Source organism: Athene noctua, chromosome 1 (genome assembly GCF_965140245.1).
Source record: "Athene noctua chromosome 1, bAthNoc1.hap1.1, whole genome shotgun sequence".
NCBI lineage: Eukaryota > Metazoa > Chordata > Aves > Strigiformes > Strigidae > Athene > Athene noctua.
Window position 1 is genome coordinate 234,803,453 of NC_134037.1, and position 9,088 is coordinate 234,812,540.

The 9,088-nt window shown below is 41.3% G+C and overlaps 1 protein-coding gene across 2 annotated transcripts in view; it reads right to left on the reverse strand.

Moving 5' to 3' along the window:
* Positions 1–6,765, reverse strand: part of CAB39L (calcium binding protein 39 like) — a 65,424-nt gene extending 58,659 nt beyond the window's left edge. Inside the window, exon 1 of one of the 2 annotated variants that reach the window (XM_074913155.1) lies at positions 6,656–6,765. The gene's annotated coding sequence lies outside the window, so the exon portion shown is untranslated. The remainder of the gene's footprint in view (positions 1–6,655) is intronic. The other variant, XM_074913169.1, reaches the window with a different exon arrangement.
* Between the last annotated feature and the right edge of the window lie 2,323 nt (positions 6,766–9,088).

The following is a 9,088-nucleotide window of genomic DNA, read 5'->3' on the forward strand; positions in this document are numbered from 1 at the left end:
TGATGTAACAGCATGACACATCAGGAGATTTGCTTAGTCCCTCATAGTTTTTATCCTCAAAGATGGGAATGTTGTGTAGTTTTGCAGCCATCTTCTCCCATGACCTTAGGAACTGTGATAAGACCTTATGAACCATGAACAAGGAGATACTCAGTTTACAGGGTGGAGAGAGTTCAGTGAGAGAGGAAAAACAATGGCTAACATCTCTGTGCATGTTTTCTTAGCATTTAACTGCTGCCCAAGAAACTAGAATAGCTTGAAGATATCTTGGGAAATCCTCTGGCAACATCTTCCATCCCTGACAAAAGGGTGGAACACAGATTAATTGTAGGGGCATGTATCTCCTCACATTAATCTTGTTTTTTTAAAGGGAAAAACCTTTTCCAAACAACACACAATTTAAGGATTACCAAGCCAATTTGATCTCAGAGTTTATTCAAACCTGTCTTCATTCAAACTGCCTTTGACCAAAAGTACTTTGCCTTTTACTTTTGTATTTTGCCCAAGGCTGTGTGATGCTTGCAATAGAGGAGTACAGATGTCACAGGCAGTTACAGACCTAAACACAGGTTGTAATGTAAATGAAAAGCCCTATTAATGGCCTGCAGATGAGGAGTAGGACCAAAGGCCAACAAAAATTCTATGTAGTAAGCTTGCGTTTAGAAGGTTCTTAGACCATTTGCTTAAACCAATTTTAAAAAACAGCAAAACAAAATCCAAACCAAAGTGGTATAAAAAACCACCCCAAACCCAGACTTTTCCCAGGGAGGGATTATGTGATACTTGCCTTAACAGAGGACTACAACCATCCTGCAATCCTGCCCTCACCCTGTAAAGTTCAATTTGGTGCCTTATTTCTAACAACAAATTAATCATATGTTGCAGACAGCTTCTCCTGTATCCAGGAGAACCAACAGATAGTGAACGATCACTGTGAACAGGTAGTCCTTTGCTTATTTACAGAAGCGAAAGACAGCTGCCTGACTGCCAATGAACTGCGGAAAGTGAGAGTACACAATTAAAAAGTACACGAGGAGGGAAAGCTGATACAGCTGTGCCTCTGCTGATGTATGAAAAAGGTGTAACAAAGAGCTGAATGTTACGTGTTGCTCAGATCACTACAGCTGCTGGAAGCAAACTCCCTTTCCACATAATTTTGATCTTTTCCTATTCTGAATCCTATCACTGAAGAAGTGATCTTCAGTGTCCTTACCTTTAAAAAACACATACAATTTCCTTCCCACACTGAAGAGCAAATGCACTGTATTCTTTGCTGCAATAAATTTGTATACATAAATTTGTACAAGTATCTTTGCAGTAGATTGACATGGGGTCTTTAACAAAGATCACCCCATCCAACAGTTGTCACTCAGCTGTCCCCACATTTCAAAGTCTAGCTATGCAGCAGTACTTTATTCCATCTTAATTATTGTCTCTTGCAACAGAAAACACAAGGCACAAATATTACTGAGATAGTATAATTTTTTTTAAACTCATACTGTAAAATAATCTAAAGATGTTGCTTCACAATTGATTAAGTTGTTCTAAGATTACTTTGTTGCCGGAAAGGGAAGTCCAGCCCTTACTGCCATCATCTCTGCATCAGTTCCAGAAATGGCACAACTGCAGAGGGAGACAGATCAGCCTGCCGGGCACCCTGAAAATTTAACAGCTGAAAAAAATCAAACTCCTTTTATCTCCTGTAAAAATGCAGCTTTTTGGAGAAGTGAGAGGAACTGTGGAAGGACTTAGTAAGTGTAACTTGTGTAAAATTTTTGGAATTACCTTTATCAGTAATTTTTAAAATGGACAATGCAGGCTACAATACCGAAAGAACAAAAGACAAGAAAAAAATCCATCCACCCATGAACACTTTTTTGGAGGAGGGAGAATGCAGTTTTAAAATACTTCTACAAAGTGTGGTGGCAAACACGCTTAAAAAAAATAAATCCTGTCCTTTCTTCTTCATTCTGATACCCAGGCTGCAACCACACATCTTGATCTGCTAATGCAAGGGTTGTAGCACCTTGATATAAATTTGTTAACAAAAGTAATTAATCTTAAAAATAATCCTTCACTTAAAATGTATGCTATCAAACCACAACTCACATAACTGGTTCATCATAAACTTGATAGAAACCATATCTGTACACTAAACTAAGCTAACCAGCAGTGTTTGGTGGACATTTTTTCTGGCAGATACACATGAAATCTATTTGTCCAGCAGTATTCAATCTTAGTAAAGCTTTTTTTTTATTATTATTTTTTTTTTAAATGTCAGTCTGCATGCATCTAAATTGATTCTGGTATTACTTTGTAACAAATAGCATATGTATCCACTTCTGTGAAAGCAGTGCCAAACTCACAGAATCACAGAATCTTCTAGGTTGGAAAAGACCTTGAAGATCATCTGGTCCAACCCTTAACCTCACACTGACAGTCCCCAACTACACCATATCCCTCAGCGCTATGTCAACCCGACTCTTAAACACCTCCAGGGATGGGGACTCCACCACCTCCCTGGGCAGCCCATTCCAACACCTAACAACCCCTTCTGGAAAGAAATGCTTCCTGATATCCAGTCTAAACCTTCCCTGACACAATTTGAGGCTATTACCTCTTGTCCTATTGCTTATTACTTGGTTAAAGAGGCTCATCCCCAGCTCTCTGCACCCTCCTTTCAGGGAGCTGTAGAGGGCGATGAGGTCTCCCCTCAGCCTCCTCTTCTCCAGACTAAACACCCCCAGTTCCCTCAGCCGCTCCTCCTACGACCTGTGCTCCAGACCCTGCACCAGCTTCGTTGCCCTTCTCTGGACACGCTCGAGTCATTCAATGTCCTTTTTGGAGTGAGGGTCCCAAAACTGAACAAAGGAATCGAGGTGCGGCCTCACCAGTGCCGAGTACAGGGGTCAGATCCCTTCCCTGTCCCTGCTGGCCACGCTAGTGCTGACACAAGCCAGGATGCCATTGGCCTTCTTGGCCACCTGGGCACACTGCTGGCTCCTGTCCAGCCGGCTGTCAATCAACCCCCCCAGGTCCCTCTCTGACTGGCAGCTCTCCAGCCACTCCTCCCCAAGCCTGTAGCGCTGCTGGGGGTTGTTGTGGCCCAAGGGCAGCCCCCGGCATTTGGCCTTATTGAAACTCCTCCAGTTGGCCTCAGCCCATGGCTCCAGCCTGTCCAGGTCTCTCTGCAGAGCCTCCCTACCCTCGAGCAGATCAACACTCCCACCCAACTGGGGGTCATCTGCAAACTGACTGAGGGTGCACTCGATCCCATCGATCATCAATAAAGATGTTAAACAGGAGTGACCCCAAAACTGAGCCCTGGGGGACACCACTCGTGACTGGCCACCAATTCATACATTAGTGTCACTGAAGTAACATTTCTTATGAAAAAGGGTTGCAAAGATTTGGGCCCACAGTTCACTTCGCTTATTCAGTGCTGCTGAAAGGACATCTCACACATTTTCAACATAGCTTCTTTGGTCCCAGTTATTCAGAAATTTTACATAAAAAAATAATTCAAAAGTTAAATTCAGTCACCCCCAAAAGAAATCCATTCATCTTCACTGCCTGTAAAAAGCAGAAGGGGCTTTTGGTCTAGCACAAGGGAGAACGTAGAAGGCTCCAGACTTAGGACAGCTCTGCTGTGTGATGAAGACTGTCCACAATAACCCCTATACAGTAAGAGTTCTGCCTGTACCACCTCTTTTCTCATTCTAAAGAAGTAGTTGAAGAGATACTTTAAACTGGGATAAATAACACAGACAATAAAATTAGAAAATCTCCAGATGCTCATTTTGCCCATAGTCCGACCCCAATTCCCTAATAGAAGCTGAAATACCAAGTGGCTGCACAGCAATTTAGGTGGGGAAAGTTACTCAGATAAAATTAGCTGAGCCAAATAAGGAGCATTTTAAACCCCAACCAGTTCCCTGAGCAATGACACAAAGGGAAGGCTGAGAAGGACAGGGAGAACAGAACTGTTTCTTTCTTTGCCAATGCCAATTTAAAATTTTCAGGGGACTGTGGCTTCCCTAACCCTTCATAAAGCTTATTAATAAAACCAAACATAATAAATATTAGTAGGACAATACTGCTTCCCATTCTCGCTCCTCCTGTTCTCCACACCTTGCTTCCAGTTTCCACACCTCCGCAAATTTAGGCCAAACCAACTGCTGATGTAGCACAGTGAACTGGATCAGGAAAAACAATCAACTAAAAAAATAGTGTTTTCTTCAGCTGACTTAGTTTTTCCACAGCAGGCTGCATCTAAGGACTACTTAGTCCAAAATATTTTTTTTAATAGCCCAATTGTTGAGCCTCTACACCACGACATATATTTACTGTTTTCTATGGTTGTAGTCAAACTCCTTTTAGTATATTTGAAACGTTAGAGGCTTCAGTTTTACTTGAAAGCGGTTATTGCATTTACACACATTAATGACTTTAAGTTTTTGCCATATGCCTTCTTTTGATGGCTTTATTTTTTTTTTTTTTGGTCAGGCCCAATTGTATGCCAGGGACTCACTCCCTTGCCTTTGTACAGCTGCTACCAAGACCAGCACTAACTGACCACCTTACATCAGCTGGCATCACAAGGACACCTTCCTTTACATTTTGATTTAAAAAATAAAAGGCGAAACAAAAAAGTTGTGAAGCACCTCACAGAACATCTCTTAAGAGTGGGAACACCACAAATTCACTAAATCTTGAAGACTGCTTAGAAATTTTTGTCTGCTACATCTTTATTTAATGAAAAAACTGTGCACATACTTTAATCTGTATGCAAACCCACAAACAGAGCCCATCAAAGGGTCAGAATACTTTACAACCGCTAGGTTTACTTCAGAAAATACCAGTGAAAATTTATTTTAGATAAATATATAGTTATGTTCACATGGAGACATGAAGATAAAAAAGTTTTTAGGTATCCATTTATTTTTGGGTTCCTTTCATTACATATTTCTACTGCCTGGTTTCGAGAGATCTCAGGCCCTTTCAAGTGGAACTGTAATCACAGGCTTTCAGATCTTGTTAATTCATCCGAGTCACCCAAAATTAGAGGACACAGTTTTAGGTCTTGATCAGTGTATTGTGGTGGGGCTGCGGCACAGCAAAGACAATTCATGCTGCCCAACTTGGTCCGACATTATCTAATGTTTAAACCAGTCCTTGCTTTCTGTGTTCATACAACTGTCTGGAATCTGTTGGCAACGCATACTGAAACTGTAAGACAGAAATATAGCTAAAACTGAAAACATTTCTAACACATAAACAGTCTACAAAGATGAAATCCATTACATTACCAGTCTCCAGAGGCAGACCTTGAAGGATATGCCAGCTAGTGGATGGTTACAAGTTTCAGCATATTGGGCCAGGCTCCAAAACCCTCAAGCCAGTTGGTAATTAACAGACATCTAGGTCCTCCACATGAAAGAAGTCTATTGTTTAAACAGTGACACAAATTTTTCCTTTCCATTTCATAGCTAGTCTCTGCCTGTGTTTTAAGATTCTCTTAGGACCATAGCAGCCTATGATTTTGGAAGCTCCACTTCTCAAATAATTTGTTTGAGTTTTACTTGCCAGGAATGTAAATGTGCTTACATCACAGGTAGAACAAAACCATTTTACAGACTTCTCAGGGATCCTAAATCTCCCCTTTCTTTAATTTAATAGCTGGAAAAAATAATATCTAAATAACCTAACTAAAATCTAACATATCTACAATAGCAACAGAATTACAAAACTTAGTAACAAAACATACTGAGGGCCTGTAAGTAGTCTGTGGTAAGTCCAATTAGTCAGCAACGTACCTACAGGGAACATTAGTCTGTGTCTTCATAAATAATGATGTGTTACAGCAAAACTAAGATAAACCAGAAGACACTCCACTGAATACATTTTGTAAAGAAGGAATGATCTATAATCTGTATGAAATTGCCTGTTCTCTGATCTGTTAGATTAGATGTGTGAAAAACAAGAGACTACATATAAACCACACTTAAACTAATCAATGTAATGAAAGAGAACATTATGGTAAAGTTACATTTTGAAAGAATAAGGTGTGAACACTTACCTATAAGTGAGCAAGTTAAATCACCAAGAAGGACAACAGGGAGGATGTAACAGAGAAGGTGCTGGTAAAAGTACTCAATTGACAGGAGGATACTTTAAGAAGAGTCAATAAAACAAAGAACCAATCCAGTCAGAAAAGGACAAAAATCTAAATGAGAATTATGAAACATTTTCCAAATGCCCATGGCTTTCCAAAGTCTATGGCTTTGACTACTTTGCTATTTTCTGGAGTCTGACTGGCGTCTCTGTACCTTACCCAAGCCTATCCGGCCATACAAGGAAACGCCCAAATTCCCACCACATTCAAGATGATAAAAACATCCCTGGAGAAGAGAACTGGATGAGATAGTTCCTTTTGGACCAGCTTCCATCTCCTCCCACTCAAAGGAGCCATTTGTGGTCTGTCTGTCTTATGCACTCACCTGAATTCTCTAAATACGACCAGAACTATGTAACACAAAAGCATAATCCAGCAACTCAGTCAACAGCACCATTCACCAGGACAGTCAGCCCTTTCACTGTCACCCTAACAAAGGCTCTAGCAAATAGGTAAGCATGTGCAATCAGCTGTCCTCACCTCTAGGTGCAGTTGGTCAGTCCAGGTGTAGACTGCAGAGCCCCAAGCAGCTTGTACGGCTGCTAGAGGAGTACTGCAGGCGGGTTACTGGGATGTCAGCTCAGCATCGCTTGTGAGCTTCTGCCACCTAACAAGTTTGGGAAGAACTGAGATCACTGTCTCACTGGCAGAATTTGCTGCTATGTTGCAGAAAGCCTATCCTACAGTTCTAGATAAAAGCAAAACCAAGGAAACTTGGCTGTTTCCAAACTGCCTTCTTATAGTCATTAATTTTGTTTTAAGAAAGACTTCCCATTCCTTTTGCTTCAAATAACAAGAAAAATGTATTACTAATTTCTCTTTCATGCGAGGGGCATGTAGTCACGTGCTTCGAGCTTCTTCCATCATCCCAGCTGCTAACAAAAGCTTCTGAGTGCTGCTAACACTTTATAAGGAATAACACACATTACACCACTGTACCTCTTCGCTACGTGTCCTCTGCATTCACTTGCTAAAATACAGAAAACTGCATTTCCAAGTACACTGACATAAAGCACATTTATATATATGTGAATGCAAAAATCTGATTTCAATTGGTCCTAAATTTCATTTTAGTAGCTTCCTTGATTTAGCCTCCACAGACAGCCTCGGGACTTCCCTGCTCTCTTTTCTGGAGCTAGGCCTCACCGTGAGTGACCACCACGGACTGCAGCGGTGCGTGCTCACTGACAAGTGCCAGGCAAAAGACCCCGCTATGGCAGATGGAATAAGTTCCAGAAGTTTGCTCAAAAGGGCTGCAGGATAATGCCATTGACTGCTTCCAAGTAAAATCACCATCATAGTGAGATTTCTAGTACTTACATTTCAATGAATTATTGCTGTAAAAAGGCTCGAGCTCATTTGCTGCTCATGACCACGAAGCATACAGCAATTTTATCATCACAAAAATTCAATCAAACCATCAGCCTAACCATAGGAGGTAGACAGGCATATACAATCCTGTTATCCAACCATAAACACAATTACTGCACAACACTCATCATGAGATTGCTATATCATCTCCTTATTGTTGACTAATGCTTACCATATAGTTTCAAAGCATGCAGGCAAACACAGGTGGCCATTTACGAGTCATTTAAGGAAGGAAAACTGTGAGGAAATCATCTTTTAAAATAACTTTTAATTAATTGAGTCATTATGATGCTTGGCACCATCTTCTCTGTATTTGATATATTCCTCATATACAATTTGTAAAGCCACAGGTGTTTCATAATACTCAGTATTCACTTGCATGTGCACATACATTAATAATTCAGTAAAATTAAATTACTTAATCTGCAATCATCATCTCATAATGCAGTATATTCCAAGAGCAAGAAAAGCTTGTACTTAATTTTAAAATAAACAATCAGAGGAGAGAAATTTCTCTTTTTTTAAACATAAATTGCTATTTTTATTGCAAGATTTGTCAGTACACTAGTAATGCTGAGCCACTGTGTTCACAACAATGTTACCGTTAGTTGTTCATTTCTCTGGGTAGAGTTACATAGCGGTCATGGGCTAATCAGTGAATTTCAAACTCAGGCACAGATGTTGGCATGACTATGTAAACATTTAAAAGGTTTTATAAAAGCACAAAGCAGATGCTGGACATCAAAATCTTCTCGGGAATCCTGAGTCTGACCAGAGCTCCAAGTCATGTAAACACACCATTCCCTCACAGATTAAATTTCTGCCCCCCCCACCAATAAATACTTTTAGTAATATGCACGATTGAAAACGCTTTGACAATTATTTGAGCATATTACGTTTATATCCGCAGTTTAACGTGGTGGTAAAGAGAGTGACCAAAAGGTGATGACAAACCAACCACTCTCTCCACTTTTTAGGACTGGGTTAATTTTTGCTTCTGAAAAATCCCTTTACATAGCCGCAACACGAAACACTTGAAAAGTAATGCTGCTGAAAATTTTAAGGACAATATAAACTTATTTTCACACTGTGAATCAAAAAAGCAGTAACAATTTAGCACCTCACAGGGTACAGCTGAAACTAGTAAAGGCAAATTGCGGGGGCCAGCAGTGAAGTTCAGCAACTCATTCATCCACCAAGTATTTTAATTTTGTGGACTGGAATCAAAAGCCCAGACACCCCTCAGTAACTTGTTTTTATTCTTCCCTGCCCCCCCGCCGTGTGCCTGCAGTCCCACCGAGCTCAGTCAGCTGCCGGGACCCCTCCGGCCAAGACAAACTTGCCACAGGGGTCCAGCGACTGCCCTTGACTCCCCGCCAGCTGTGGGAGGCGGGGGTACAGCAGGCTGCCATCACCCCGCACCGAGCCCACACCACACTGAGAGACACCACGTCCCCCAGCACCTGAGGCCAGGCGCGCCCCACCAGGCCCAAAACAAGCGGCCGGGGCCGTGTGCGCAGCCCCGCGCTCCCCCAAGCAGCC